This window comes from Hypanus sabinus, chromosome 19 (assembly GCF_030144855.1).
Source record: "Hypanus sabinus isolate sHypSab1 chromosome 19, sHypSab1.hap1, whole genome shotgun sequence".
In the NCBI taxonomy this organism is placed as follows: Eukaryota; Metazoa; Chordata; class Chondrichthyes; order Myliobatiformes; family Dasyatidae; genus Hypanus; species Hypanus sabinus.
The window spans coordinates 67,072,116-67,089,229 of NC_082724.1; positions in this window are offsets into that span (position 1 = coordinate 67,072,116).

Consider the following 17,114-nt stretch of genomic DNA (forward strand, 5'->3'; position numbering starts at 1 on the left):
AGTTCAGCAAGGAGCGATGAATGAGATAGGAAGGAGACTCGAACAACAGAGAAACGAGCGATGTACATTTGAGCAAGGATCGAGGAATGACAGAGGAAGAAGTAATGAACTATTCAGGAAGAAGCGATGAATGACAGAGGAAGAGTGATAGTCATCTGAGGAAGGAGTGATGAATGACACAGGAAGGAGTTATGAACAATTGAGGAAGGAGCGATGAATGACTGAGGAAGGAGTGAGGAAGAACTGAGGAACTAGCGATGAATGACAGAGGAAGGATTGCTGATCAACAGAGGAAGGAGCAATGAATGACAGAGGAAGAATTGAAGAACAACACTGGAAGTATCGATAAATGACAGAGGAGTACTGATGAACAATTGAGGAAGGAGCGATGAATGACAGAGGAAGGAGTGATGAACAACTCAGGAAGAAGCGATGAATGACAGAGGTAGAGTGATGATCAACTGAGGAAGGAGCGATGAATGACAGAGGAAGGAGTGAGGAACAATTGAGGAAGGAGTGATGAATGAAAGAGGAAGGAGTGATGGACAATTGAGGAAGGAGCGATGAATGACAAAGGAAGGAGTGATGAATGACAGAGGATGGATTGATGAACAACAGAGAAAGCTGCGATGAATGACAGCGGAAGGAGTTATGAACAATTGAGAAAGAAGCGATGAATGACAATGGAAGGAGTGATGATCAAACAGAGTAAGGAGCGATGAATGACACAGGAAGGAGTGAGGAACAATTGAGGAAGGAGAGATGAATGACAGAGGAAGTCGTGATGACAAATTCAGGAAAAAGCGATGAATGACAGAGGAAGGTGTGATGATCAACTGAGTAGGGAGCGGTGAATGACAGAGGAAGGAGTAATGGACAACTGAGGAAGTAGCGATGAATGTCTGAGGAAAGAGTGATGAACAATTGAGGAAGGAGTGATGAATGACAGAGGAATGATAGATAAACAACAGAGGAAAGAGCAATGAATGACAGAGGAAGGATTGATGAACAATTGAGGAATGAGCGATGAACGACAGAGGAAGGATTGATGAACAATTCAGGAAGGAGTGATGAATGAGATAGGAAGGTGGGACGAACTACAGAGAACAGAGCGATGTACAATTGAGCAAGGATCGATGAATGACAGAGGAAGGACTGATGAAATATTCAGGAAGAAGCGATGAATGACAGAGGAAGAGTGATGATCAACTGAGGATGTTGCGATGAAAGTCAGAGGAAGGATTCATGAACAACAGCGAAAGGAGAAATGAATGACAGAGGAAGGATTGATGAACAATTGAGGAATGAGCAATGAATGACAGAGGAAGGATTGAAGAACAACTCAGGAAGAAGCGATGAATGACAGAGGAAGAGTGATGATCAACTGAGGAAGGAGCGATGAATGACAGAGGAAGGTGTGAGGAACAATAGAGGAAGGAGCGATGAATAACAGAGGAAGGGTTGATGGACAATTGAGGAAGGAGCAATGGATGACAGAGGACGGAGCACTGATTGACAGAGGAAGGATTGTTGAACAAATGCGGAAGGAGCGATGAAAGACAGAGGAAGGATTAATGAACAACAGAGGAAGGAGCAATGAATGAAAGTGGAAGGATTGATGATCAACAGAGAAAGCTGTGATGAATGACAGCGGAAGGAGTTATGAACAATTGAGGAAGGAGTGATGAATGACAGAGGAAGGAGTGAGGAAGAACTGAGGAAGGAGCGATGAGTAACAGAGGATGTATTGATGAACAATTGAGGAAGGAGAGATGAATGACAGAGGAAGGAGTGATGAACAACTCAGGAAGAAGCGATGAATGACAGAGGTAGAGTGATGATCAACTGAGGAAGGAGCGATGAATGACAGAGGAAGGAGTGAGGAACAATTGAGGAAGGAGTGATGAATGAAAGAGGAAGGAGTGATGAACAACTCAGGAAGAAGCGATGAATGACAGAGGTAGAGTGATGATCAACTGAGGAAGGAGTGATGAATGAAAGAGGAAGGAGTGATGGACAATTGAGGAAGGAGCGATGAATGACAAAGGAAGGAGTTATGAACAATTGAGAAAGAAGCGATGAATGACAATGGAAGTAGTGATGATCAAACAGAGTAAGGAGCGATGAATGACACAGGAAGGAGTGAGGAACAATTGAGGAAGGAGAGTTGAATGACAGAGGAAGTAGTGATGACAAATTCAGGAAAAAGCGATGAATGACAGAGGAAGGAGTGATGATCAACTGAGTAGTGAGCGATGAATGACAGAGGAAGGAGTAATGGACAACTGAGGAAGTAGCGATGAATGTCTGAGGAAAGAGTGATGAACAATTGAGGAAGGAGTGATGAATGACAGAGGAAGTATGAATGAACAACAGAGGAAGGAGCAATGAAAGAAAGGGGAAGGATTGATGAACAACAGAGAAAGCTGTGATGAATGACAGCGGGAGGAGTTATGAACAATTGAGGAAGGAGCGATGAATTACAGAGGAAGTATTGATGAACAATTGAGGAAGGAGAGATGAATGACAGAGGAAGGAGCGATGAATGATGGAGGAAGGATTGATGAACAATTGCGGAAGGAGCGATGAATGACAGAGGAAGAATTGAAAAACAACACAGGAAGTATCGATGAATGACAGAGGAAGGAGTGATGATCAACTGAGGAAGGAGTGATGAATGACAGAGGAAGGAGTGAGGAACAATTGAGGAAGGAGTGATGAATGAAAGAGGAAGGAGTGATGGACAATTGAGGAAGGAGCGATGAATGACAAAGGAAGGAGTGATGAATGACAGAGGATGGATTGATGAACAACAGAGAAAGCTGCGATGAATGACAGCGGAAGGAGTTATGAACAATTGAGAAAGAAGCGATGAATGACAATGGAAGGAGTGATGATCAAACAGAGTAAGGAGCGATGAATGACACAGGAAGGAGTGAGGAACAATTGAGGAAGGAGAGATGAATGACAGAGGAAGTCGTGATGACAAATTCAGGAAAAAGCGATGAATGACAGAGGAAGGTGTGATGATCAACTGAGTAGGGAGCGGTGAATGACAGAGGAAGGAGTAATGGACAACTGAGGAAGTAGCGATGAATGTCTGAGGAAAGAGTGATGAACAATTGAGGAAGGAGTGATGAATGACAGAGGAATGATAGATAAACAACAGAGGAAAGAGCAATGAATGACAGAGGAAGGATTGATGAACAATTGAGGAATGAGCGATGAACGACAGAGGAAGGATTGATGAACAATTCAGGAAGGAGTGATGAATGAGATAGGAAGGAGGGACGAACTACAGAGAACAGAGCGATGTACAATTGAGCAAGGATCGATGAATGACAGAGGAAGGAGTGATGAAATATTCAGGAAGAAGCGATGAATGACAGAGGAAGAGTGATGATCAACTGAGGATGTTGCGATGAAAGTCAGAGGAAGGATTCATGAACAACAGCGAAAGGAGAAATGAATGACAGAGGAAGGATTGATGAACAATTGAGGAATGAGCAATGAATGACAGAGGAAGGATTGAAGAACAACTCAGGAAGAAGCGATGAATGACAGAGGAAGAGTGATGATCAACTGAGGAAGGAGCGATGAATGACAGAGGAAGGTGTGAGGAACAATAGAGGAAGGAGCGATGAATAACAGAGGAAGGGTTGATGGACAATTGAGGAAGGAGCAATGGATGACAGAGGACGGAGCACTGATTGACAGAGGAAGGATTGTTGAACAAATGCGGAAGGAACGATGAAAGACAGAGGAAGGATTAATGAACAACAGAGGAAGGAGCAATGAATGAAAGTGGAAGGATTGATGATCAACAGAGAAAGCTGTGATGAATGACAGCGGAAGGAGTTATGAACAATTGAGGAAGGAGTGATGAATGACAGAGGAAGGAGTGAGGAAGAACTGAGGAAGGAGCGATGAGTGACAGAGGATGTATTGATGAACAATTGAGGAAGGAGAGATGAATGACAGAGGAAGGAGTGATGAACAACTCAGGAAGAAGCGATGAATGACAGAGGTAGAGTGATGATCAACTGAGGAAGGAGCGATGAATGACAGAGGAAGGAGTGAGGAACAATTGAGGAAGGAGTGATGAATGAAAGAGGAAGGAGTGATGAACAACTCAGGAAGAAGCGATGAATGACAGAGGTAGAGTGATGATCAACTGAGGAAGGAGTGATGAATGAAAGAGGAAGGAGTGATGGACAATTGAGGAAGGAGCGATGAATGACAAAGGAAGGAGTGATGAACAACTCAGGAAGAAGCGATGAATGACAGAGGTAGAGTGATGATCAACTGAGGAATGACTGATGAATGACTGAGGAAGCATTGATGAACAATTGAGGAAGGAGAGATGAACAAAAGAGGAAGGAGTGATGAACAATTTAGGAAAGAGTGATGAATTGCAGAGGAAGGAACACTGAATGACAGAGGAAGGGTTAATGAACAACAGAGGAAGGAGCAATGATTAACAGAGGAAGGATTGATGAACAATTGCGGAAGAATTGATGAACAACAGAGGAAGGAGTGATGAACAATTGTGGAAGGAGCGATGAATGACAGAGGAAGGAGCACTGAATGACAGAGGAAGGGTTGAGGAACAATTGAGGAATGAGCGATGAATGACAAAGGAAGGAGCGATGAATGAAAGAGGAATGAGTGAGGAAGAACTGAGGAATGACTGATGAATGACTGAGGAAGCATTGATGAACAATTGAGGAAGGAGAGATGAATAACAGAGGAAGGAGTGATGAACAATTCAGGAAAGAGTGATGAATTGCAGAGGAAGGAACACTGAATGACAGAGGAAGGGTTAATGAACAACAGAGGAAGGAGCAATGATTAACAGAGGAAGGATTGATGAACAATTGCGGAAGAATTGATGAACAACAGAGGAAGGAGTGATGAACAATTGTGGAAGGAGCGATGAATGACAGAGGAAGGAGCACTGAATGACAGAAGAAGGGTTGAGGAACAATTGAGGAATGAGCGATGAATGACAAAGGAAGGAGCGATGAATGACAGAGGAATGAGTGAGGAAGAACTGAGGAATGACTGATGAATGACTGAGGAAGCATTGATGAACAATTGAGGAAGGATCGATGAATGACAGAGGAAGGAGTGATGAAATATTCAGGAAGACGCGATGAATGACAGAGGAAGAGTGATGATCAACTGAGGATGTTGCGATGAAAGACAGAGGAAGGATTCATGAACAACAGCGAAAGGAGAAATGAAGGATTGATGAACAATTGAGGAATGAGCAATGAATGACAGAGGAAGGATTGAAGAACAACGCAGGAAGAAGCGATGAATGACAGAGGAAGAGTGATGATCAACTGAGGAAGGAGCGATGAATGACAGAGGAAGGAGTGAGGAACAATTGAGGACGTAGCGATGAATGACAGAGAAAGGAGTAATGGACAACTGAGGAAGGTGCGATGAATTACAGAGGAAGGCGTGATGAATAATTGAGGAAGTAGCGATGAATGACAGAGGAAGGAGTAATGGACAACAGAGGAAGGAGCGATGAATTACAGAGGAAGGAGTGAGGAACAATTGAGGAAGGAGCGATGAATGAAAGAGGAAGGAGTGATGGACAATTGAGGAATGAGCAATGAATGACAGAGGAAGGAGCACTGAATGACAGAGGAAGGGTTGAGGAACAATTGAGGAATGAGCGATGAATGACAAAGGAAGGAGTGATGAATGACTGAGGAATGAGTGAGGAAGAACTGAGGAATGACTGATGAATGACTGAGGAAGTATTGATGAACAATTGAGGAAGGAGAGATGAATAACAGTGATGAACAATTCAGGAAAGAGTGATGAATTGCAGAGGAAGGAACACTGAATGACAGAGGCAGGATTGATGAACAATTGCGGAAGGAGCGATGAATGACAGAGGAAGGGTTAATGAACAACAGAGGAAGGAGCAATGAATAACAGAGGAAGGATTGATGAACAATTGCGGAAGGATTGATGAACAACAGAGGAAGGAGTGATGAACAATTGAGGAAGGAGCGATGAAAGACAGAGGAAGGACTGATGAACAACAGAGGAAGGAGAAATGAATGACAGAGGAATGATTGAGGAACAATTGAGGAATGAGCGATGAATGACAAGGAAGGAGTGAGGAAGAACTGAGGAAGGAGCGATGAGTGACAGAGGATGTATTGATGAACAATTGAGGAAGGAGAGATGAATGACAGATGAAGGATGAATGAACAACAGAGGAAGGTGCGATGAATGACAGAGGAAGGAGTGATGAACAATTGAGGGAAGAGTGATGAATGACAGAGGAAGGGGCGATGAATGACAGAGGAAGGAGTGAGGAACAATTGAGGAAGGAGCGATGAATGAAAGAGGAAGGAGCGATGGACAATTCAGGAAGGAGCAATGAATGAAAGAGGAAGGAGCACTGAATGACAGAGGAAGGGTTGAGGAACAATTGAGGAATGAGCGATGAATGACAAAGGAAGGAGCGATGAATGACAGAGGAATGAGTGAGGAAGAACTGAGGAATGATTGATGAATGACTGAGGAAGCATTGATGAACAATTGAGGAAGGAGAGATCAATAACAGAGGAAGGAGTGATGTACAATTCAGGAAAGAGTGATGAATTGCAGAGGAAGGAACACTGAATGACAGAGGAAGGGTTAATGAACAACAGAGGAAGGAGCAATGATTAACAGAGGAAGGATTGATGAACAATTGCGGAAGGATTGATGAACAACAGAGGAAGGAGTGATGAACAATTGTGGAAGGAGTGATGAATGACAGCGGAAGGAGTTATGAACAATTGAGGAAGATGCGATGAATGACAATGGAAGGAGTGATGATCAACAGAGTAGGGAGCGATGAATGACAGAGGAAGGAGTAATGGACAACTGAGGAAGGAGCTATGAATGTCAGAGGAAATAGTGATAAACCATTGAGGAAGGAGTGATGAATGACAGAGGAATGATTGATAAACAACAGAGGAAAGAGCAATGAATGCCAGAGTAAGGATTGATGAACAATTGAGGAATGAGCGATGAACTACAGAGGAAGGATTGATGAACAATTCAGGAAGGAGGGATGAATGAGATAGGAAGGAGGGACAAACTACAGAGAACAGAGCGATGTACAATTGAGCAAGGATCGATGAATGACAGAGGAAGGAGTGATGAACTATTCAGGAAGAAGCGATGAATGACAGAGGACGAGTGATGATCAACTGAGGAAGGAGTGATGAATGACGGAGGAAGGAGTGAGGAAGAACTGAGGAATGACTGGTGAATGACTGAGGAAGTATTGATGAACAATTGAGGAAGGAAAGATGAATAACAGTGATGAACAATTCAGGAATGAGTGATGAATTGCAGAGGAAGGAACACTGAATGACAGAGGCAGGATTGATGAACAATTGCGGAAGGAGCGATGAATGACAGAGGAAGGGTTAATGAATAACAGAGGAAGGATTGATGAACAATTGCGGAAGGATTGATGAACAACAGAGGAAGTAGTGATGAACAATTGAGGAAGGAGTGATGAAAGACAGAGGAAGGACTGATGAACAACAGAGGAAGGAGAAATGAATGACAGAGGAAGGATTGAGGAACAATTGAGGAATGAGCGATGAATGACAGAGGAAGGAGTGAGGAAGAACTGAGGAAGGAGCGATGAGTGACAGAGGATGTATTGATGAACAATTGAGGAAGGAGAGATGAATGACAGATGAAGGATGAATGAACAACAGAGGATGGTGCGATGAATGACAGAGGAAGGAGTGATGAACAATTGAGGGAAGAGTGATGAATGACAGAGGAAGGAGCGATGAATGACAGAGGAAGGAGTGAGGAACAATTGAGGAAGGAGCGATGAATGAAAGAGGAAGGAGCACTGAATGACAGAGGAAGGGTTGAGGAACAATTGAGGAATGAGCGATGAATGACAAAGGAAGGAGCGATGAATGACAGAGGAATGAGTGAGGAAGAACTGAGGAATGATTGATGAATGACTGAGGAAGCATTGATGAACAATTGAGGAAGGAGAGATGAATAACAGAGGAAGGAGTGATGTACAATTCAGGAAAGAGTGATGAATTGCAGAGGAAGGAACACTGAATGACAGAGGAAGGGTTAATGAACAACAGAGGAAGGAGCAATGATTAACAGAGGAAGGATTGATGAACAATTGCGGAAGGATTGATGAACAACAGAGGAAGGAGTGATGAACAATTGTGGAAGGAGTGATGAATGACAGCGGAAGGAGTTATGAACAATTGAGGAAGATGCGATGAATGACAATGGAAGGAGTGATGATCAACAGAGTAGGGAGCGATGAATGACAGAGGAAGGAGTAATGGACAACTGAGGAAGGAGCTATGAATGTCAGAGGAAATAGTCATAAACCATTGAGGAAGGAGTGATGAATGACAGAGGAATGATTGATAAACAACAGAGGAAAGAGCAATGAATGCCAGAGTAAGGATTGATGAACAATTGAGGAATGAGCGATGAACTACAGAGGAAGGATTGATGAACAATTCAGGAAGGAGGGATGAATGAGATAGGAAGGAGGGACAAACTACAGAGAACAGAGCGATGTACAATTGAGCAAGGATCGATGAATGACAGAGGAAGGAGTGATGAACTATTCAGGAAGAAGCGATGAATGACAGAGGACGAGTGATGATCAACTGAGGAAGGAGTGATGAATGACGGAGGAAGGAGTGAGGAAGAACTGAGGAATGACTGGTGAATGACTGAGGAAGTATTGATGAACAATTGAGGAAGGAAAGATGAATAACAGTGATGAACAATTCAGGAATGAGTGATGAATTGCAGAGGAAGGAACACTGAATGACAGAGGCAGGATTGATGAACAATTGCGGAAGGAGCGATGAATGACAGAGGAAGGGTTAATGAATAACAGAGGAAGGATTGATGAACAATTGCGGAAGGATTGATGAACAACAGAGGAAGTAGTGATGAACAATTGAGGAAGGAGTGATGAAAGACAGAGGAAGGACTGATGAACAACAGAGGAAGGAGAAATGAATGACAGAGGAAGGATTGAGGAACAATTGAGGAATGAGCGATGAATGACAGAGGAAGGAGTGAGGAAGAACTGAGGAAGGAGCGATGAGTGACAGAGGATGTATTGATGAACAATTGAGGAAGGAGAGATGAATGACAGATGAAGGATGAATGAACAACAGAGGAAGGTGCGATGAATGACAGAGGAAGGAGCGATGAACAATTGAGGAAAGAGTGATGAATGACAGAGGAAGGATTGATTAACAACAGAGGAAAGAGCGATGAATGACAGAGGAAAGATTGATGAACATTTGAGGAATAAGCGATGAATGACAGAGGAAGGATTGATGAACAATTCAGGAAGGAGCGAAGAATGAGATAGGAAGGAGACACGAACAACAGAGAAACGAGTGATGTACAATTGAGCAAGGATCGAGGAATGACAGAGGACGGAGTGATGAACTATTCAGGAAGACGCGATGAATGACAGAGGAAGGAGTGATGATCAACTCGGGAAGAAGCAGGGAATGACAGAGGTAGAGTGATGATCAACTGAGGAAGGAGTGATGAATGACAGAGGAAGGAGTGAAGAACAATTTAGGAAGGAGCGTTGAATGAAAGAGGAAGGAGTGATGGACAATTGAGGAAGGAGCAATGAATGACAGAGGAAAGAGCACTGAATGACAGAGGAAGGATTGAGGAATAATTGAGTAAGGAGCGATGAATGACAAAGGAAGGAGAGATGAATGACAGAGGGCCGATTGATGAACAAATGCAGAAGGAGTGATGAATGACAAAGGAAGGAGCGATGAACAATTGAGGAAGGAGAGATGAACAACAGAGGAAAGAGTAATGAACAATTGAGGAAGGAGCGATGAATGACAGGAGGGATTGATGAACAATTGAGTAACGAGTTATGAATGACAGAGGGAGGATTGATGAACAACAGAGGAAGGAGCGATGAATGAGAGAGGAAGGTTGATGATCAACTGAGGAAGGAGCGATGAACGACAAAGGAAGGAGTGATGAATGTCAGAGGAAGGAGTGATGAGCAGTTCAGGAAGATGCAATGAATTACAGAGGAAGGAGTGATTGCCAATTGAGGAAGGAGCGATGAAAGGCAGAGAAAGGATTGATGAACAACTGATGAAAGGGTGATGAATGACAGAGGAAGGAGCGATGAATGACAGAGGAAGGATTGAAGAACAACACAGGAAGTAGCAATGAATGACTGAGGAAGGAGTGATAAAGAATTCAGGACGACGCGATGAATGACAGAGGATTAGTGATGATCAACTGAGGAAGGAGCGATGAATGACAGAGGAAGGAGTGAGGAACAATTGAGGAAGTAGCGATGAATGACAGAGGAAGGAGTAATGAACAATTGAGGAAGGAGAGATGAACAACAGAGGAAAGAGTAATGAACAATTGAGGAAGTAGAGATGAATGACAGAGGAAGGAGTAATGGACAACTGAGGAAGGTGCGATGAATTACAGAGGAAGGCGTGATGAACAATTGAGGAAACAGTGATGAATGACAGAGGTAGAGTGATGATCAACAGAGGAAGGAGCGATGAATGACAGAGGAAGGAGTGAGGAACAATTGAGGAAGGAGCGATGAATGAAAGAGGAAGGAGCACTGAATGACAGAGGAAGGAGTGATGTACAATTCAGGAAAGAGTGATGAATTGCAGAGGAAGGAACACTGAATGACAGAGGAAGGGTTAATGAACAACAGAGGAAGGAGCAATGATTAACAGAGGAAGGATTGATGAACAATTGCGGAAGAATTGATGAACAACAGAGGAAGGAGTGATGAACAATTGTGGAAGGAGCGATGAATGACAGAGGAAGGAGCACTGAATGACAGAGGAAGGGTTGAGGAACAATTGAGGAATGAGCGATGAATGACAAAGGAAGGAGCGATGAATGACAGAGGAATGAGTGAGGAAGTACTGAGGAATGACTGATGAATGACTGAGGAAGCATTGATGAACAATTGAGGAAGGAGAGATGAATAACAGAGGAAGGAGTGATGAACAATTCAGGAAAGAGTGATGAATTGCAGAGGAAGGAACACTGAATGACAGAGGAAGGGTTAATGAACAACAGAGGAAGGAGCAATGATTAACAGAGGAAGGATTGATGAACAATTGCGGAAGAATTGATGAACAACAGAGGAAGGAGTGATGAACAATTGTGGAAGGAGCGATGAATGACAGAGGAAGGAGCACTGAATGACAGAAGAAGGGTTGAGGAACAATTGAGGAATGAGCGATGAATGACAAAGGAAGGAGCGATGAATGACAGAGGAATGAGTGAGGAAGAACTGAGGAATGACTGATGAATGACTGAGGAAGCATTGATGAACAATTGAGGAAGGATCGATGAATGACAGGGGAAGGAGTGATGAAATATTCAGGAAGACGCGATGAATGACAGAGGAAGAGTGATGATCAACTGAGGATGTTGCGATGAAAGACAGAGGAAGGATTCATGAACAACAGCGAAAGGAGAAATGAAGGATTGATGAACAATTGAGGAATGAGCAATGAATGACAGAGGAAGGATTGAAGAACAACGCAGGAAGAAGCGATGAATGACAGAGGAAGAGTGATGATCAACTGAGGAAGGAGCGATGAATGACAGAGGAAGGAGTGAGGAACAATTGAGGACGTAGCGATGAATGACAGAGAAAGGAGTAATGGACAACTGAGGAAGGTGCGATGAATTACAGAGGAAGGCGTGATGAATAATTGAGGAAGTAGCGATGAATGAAAGAGGAAGGAGTGATGGACAATTGAGGAATGAGCAATGAATGACAGAGGAAGGAGCACTGAATGACAGAGGAAGGGTTGAGGAACAATTGAGGAATGAGCGATGAATGACAAAGGAAGGAGTGATGAATGACTGAGGAATGAGTGAGGAAGAACTGAGGAATGACTGATGAATGACTGAGGAAGTATTGATGAACAATTGAGGAAGGAGAGATGAATAACAGTGATGAACAATTCAGGAAAGAGTGATGAATTGCAGAGGAAGGAACACTGAATGACAGAGGCAGGATTGATGAACAATTGCGGAAGGAGCGATGAATGACAGAGGAAGGGTTAATGAACAACAGAGGAAGGAGCAATGAATAACAGAGGAAGGATTGATGAACAATTGCGGAAGGATTGATGAACAACAGAGGAAGGAGTGATGAACAATTGAGGAAGGAGCGATGAAAGACAGAGGAAGGACTGATGAACAACAGAGGAAGGAGAAATGAATGACAGAGGAATGATTGAGGAACAATTGAGGAATGAGCGATGAATGACAAGGAAGGAGTGAGGAAGAACTGAGGAAGGAGCGATGAGTGACAGAGGATGTATTGATGAACAATTGAGGAAGGAGAGATGAATGACAGATGAAGATGAATGAACAACAGAGGAAGGTGCGATGAATGACAGAGGAAGGAGTGATGAACAATTGAGGGAAGAGTGATGAATGACAGAGGAAGGGGCGATGAATGGACAGAGGAAGGAGTGAGTGAACAATTGAGGAAGGAGCGATGAATGAAAGAGGAAAGGAGCGATGGACAATTGAGGAAGAGCAATGAATGAAAGAGGAAGGAGCACTGAATGACAGAGGAAGGAGTTGAGGAACAATTGAGGAATGAGCGATGATGACAAAGGGAAGGAGCGATGAATGACAGAGGAATGAGTGAGGAAGAACTGAGGAATGATTGATGAATGACTGAGGAAGCATTGATGAACAATTGAGGAAGAGAGATGAATAACAGAGGAAGGAGTGATGTACAATTCAGGAAAGAGTGATGAATTGCAGAGGAAGGAACACTGAATGACAGAGGAAGGGTTAATGAACAACAGAGGAAGGAGCAATGATTAACAGAGGAAGGATTGATGAACAATTGCGGAAGGATTGATGAACAACAGAGGAAGGAGTGATGAACAATTGTGGAAGGAGTGATGAATGACAGCGGAAGGAGTTATGAACAATTGAGGAAGATGCGATGAATGACAATGGAAGGAGTGATGATCAACAGAGTAGGGAGCGATGAATGACAGAGGGAAGGAGTAATGGACAACTGAGGAAGGAGCTATGAATGTCAGAGGAAATAGTGATAAACCATTGAGGAAGGAGTGATGAATGACAGAGGAATGATTGATAAACAACAGAGGAAAGGAGCAATGAATGCCAGAGTAAGGGATTGATGAACAATTGAGGAATGAGCGATGAACTACAGAGGAAGGATTGATGAACAATTCAGGAAGGAGGGATGAATGAGATAGGAAGTGAGGGACAAACTACAGAGAACAGAGCGATGTACACAATTGAGCAAGGATACGATGAATGACAGAGGAAGGAGTGATGACTATTCAGGAAGAGCGATGAATGACAGAGGACGAGTGATGATCAACTGAGGAAGGAGTGATGAATGACGGAGGAAGGACGTGAGGAAGAACTGAGGAATGACTGGTGAATGACTGAGGAGTATTGATGAACAATTGAGGAAGGAAAGATGAATAACAGTGATGAACAATTCAGGAATGAGTGATGAATTGCAGAGGAAGGAACACTGAATGACAGAGGCAGGATTGATGAACAATTGCGGAAGGAGCGATGAATGACAGAGGAAGGGTTAATGAACTAACAGAGGAAGGATTGATGAACAATTGCGGAAGGATAGATGAACAACAGAGGAAGTAGTGATGAACAATTGAGGATGGAGTGATGAAAGGACAGAGGATAGGACTGATGAACAACCAGAGGAAGGAGAAATGAATGACAGAAGGAAGGAATTGAGAACAATTGAGGAATGAGCGATGAATGAACAGACGGAAGGACGTGAGGAAAGAACTGAGGAAGGAGCGATGGAGTGACAGAGGATGTATTGATGAACAAATTGAGGAAGGAGAGATGAATGACAGATGAAGATGATATGAACAACAGAGGATGGTGCGATGAGATGACAGAGGAAGGGAGTGATGAACAATTGACGGGAAGAGAGTGATGATGACAGAGGAAGGAGCGATGAATGACAGAGGAAGGAGTGAGGAAAAATGAGGAAGTAGAGCACTGAATGACAGAGGAAGGGTTGAGGAACAATTGAGGAATGAGCGATGAATGACAAAGGAAGGAGCGATGAATGACAGAGGAATGAGTGAGGAAGAACTGAGGAATGATTGATGAATGACTGAGGAAGCATTGATGAACAATTGAGGAAGGAGAGATGAATAACAGAGGAAGGAGTGATGTACAATTCAGGAAAGAGTGATGAATTGCAGAGGAAGGAACACTGAATGACAGAGGAAGGGTTAATGAACAACAGAGGAAGGAGCAATGATTAACAGAGGAAGGATTGATGAACAATTGCGGAAGGATTGATGAACAACAGAGGAAGGAGTGATGAACAATTGTGGAAGGAGTGATGAATGACAGCGGAAGGAGTTATGAACAATTGAGGAAGATGCGATGAATGACAATGGAAGGAGTGATGATCAACAGAGTAGGGAGCGATGAATGACAGAGGAAGGAGTAATGGACAACTGAGGAAGGAGCTATGAATGTCAGAGGAAATAGTCATAAACCATTGAGGAAGGAGTGATGAATGACAGAGGAATGATTGATAAACAACAGAGGAAAGAGCAATGAATGCCAGAGTAAGGATTGATGAACAATTGAGGAATGAGCGATGAACTACAGAGGAAGGATTGATGAACAATTCAGGAAGGAGGGATGAATGAGATAGGAAGGAGGGACAAACTACAGAGAACAGAGCGATGTACAATTGAGCAAGGATCGATGAATGACAGAGGAAGGAGTGATGAACTATTCAGGAAGAAGCGATGAATGACAGAGGACGAGTGATGATCAACTGAGGAAGGAGTGATGAATGACGGAGGAAGGAGTGAGGAAGAACTGAGGAATGACTGGTGAATGACTGAGGAAGTATTGATGAACAATTGAGGAAGGAAAGATGAATAACAGTGATGAACAATTCAGGAATGAGTGATGAATTGCAGAGGAAGGAACACTGAATGACAGAGGCAGGATTGATGAACAATTGCGGAAGGAGCGATGAATGACAGAGGAAGGGTTAATGAATAACAGAGGAAGGATTGATGAACAATTGCGGAAGGATTGATGAACAACAGAGGAAGTAGTGATGAACAATTGAGGAAGGAGTGATGAAAGACAGAGGAAGGACTGATGAACAACAGAGGAAGGAGAAATGAATGACAGAGGAAGGATTGAGGAACAATTGAGGAATGAGCGATGAATGACAGAGGAAGGAGTGAGGAAGAACTGAGGAAGGAGCGATGAGTGACAGAGGATGTATTGATGAACAATTGAGGAAGGAGAGATGAATGACAGATGAAGGATGAATGAACAACAGAGGAAGGTGCGATGAATGACAGAGGAAGGAGCGATGAACAATTGAGGAAAGAGTGATGAATGACAGAGGAAGGATTGATTAACAACAGAGGAAAGAGCGATGAATGACAGAGGAAAGATTGATGAACATTTGAGGAATAAGCGATGAATGACAGAGGAAGGATTGATGAACAATTCAGGAAGGAGCGAAGAATGAGATAGGAAGGAGACACGAACAACAGAGAAACGAGTGATGTACAATTGAGCAAGGATCGAGGAATGACAGAGGACGGAGTGATGAACTATTCAGGAAGACGCGATGAATGACAGAGGAAGGAGTGATGATCAACTCGGGAAGAAGCAGGGAATGACAGAGGTAGAGTGATGATCAACTGAGGAAGGAGTCGATGAATGACAGAGGAAGGAGTGATTACAATTTAGGAAGGAGCGTTGAATGAAAGAGGAAGGAGTGATGGACAATTGAGGAAGGAGCAATGAATGACAGAGGAAAGAGCACTGAATGACAGAGGAAGGATTGAGGAATAATTGAGTAAGGAGCGATGAATGACAAAGGAAGGAGAGATGAATGACAGAGGGCCGATTGATGAACAAATGCAGAAGGAGTGATGAATGACAAAGGAAGGAGCGATGAACAATTGAGGAAGGAGAGATGAACAACAGAGGAAAGAGTAATGAACAATTGAGGAAGGAGCGATGAATGACAGGAGGGATTGATGAACAATTGAGTAACGAGTTATGAATGACAGAGGGAGGATTGATGAACAACAGAGGAAGGAGCGATGAATGAGAGAGGAAGGTTGATGATCAACTGAGGAAGGAGCGATGAACGACAAAGGAAGGAGTGATGAATGTCAGAGGAAGGAGTGATGAGCAGTTCAGGAAGATGCAATGAATTACAGAGGAAGGAGTGATTGCCAATTGAGGAAGGAGCGATGAAAGGCAGAGAAAGGATTGATGAACAACTGATGAAAGGGTGATGAATGACAGAGGAAGGAGCGATGAATGACAGAGGAAGGATTGAAGAACAACACAGGAAGTAGCAATGAATGACTGAGGAAGGAGTGATAAAGAATTCAGGACGACGCGATGAATGACAGAGGATTAGTGATGATCAACTGAGGAAGGAGCGATGAATGACAGAGGAAGGAGTGAGGAACAATTGAGGAAGTAGCGATGAATGACAGAGGAAGGAGTAATGAACAATTGAGGAAGGAGAGATGAACAACAGAGGAAAGAGTAATGAACAATTGAGGAAGTAGAGATGAATGACAGAGGAAGGAGTAATGGACAACTGAGGAAGGTGCGATGAATTACAGAGGAAGGCGTGATGAACAATTGAGGAAACAGTGATGAATGACAGAGGTAGAGTGATGATCAACAGAGGAAGGAGCGATGAATGACAGAGGAAGGAGTGAGGAACAATTGAGGAAGGAGCGATGAATGAAAGAGGAAGGAGCACTGAATGACAGAGGAAGGAGTGATGTACAATTCAGGAAAGAGTGATGAATTGCAGAGGAAGGAACACTGAATGACAGAGGAAGGGTTAATGAACAACAGAGGAAGGAGCAATGATTAACAGAGGAAGGATTGATGAACAATTGCGGAAGAATTGATGAACAACAGAGGAAGGAGTGATGAACAATTGTGGAAGGAGCGATGAATGACAGAGGAAGGAGCAC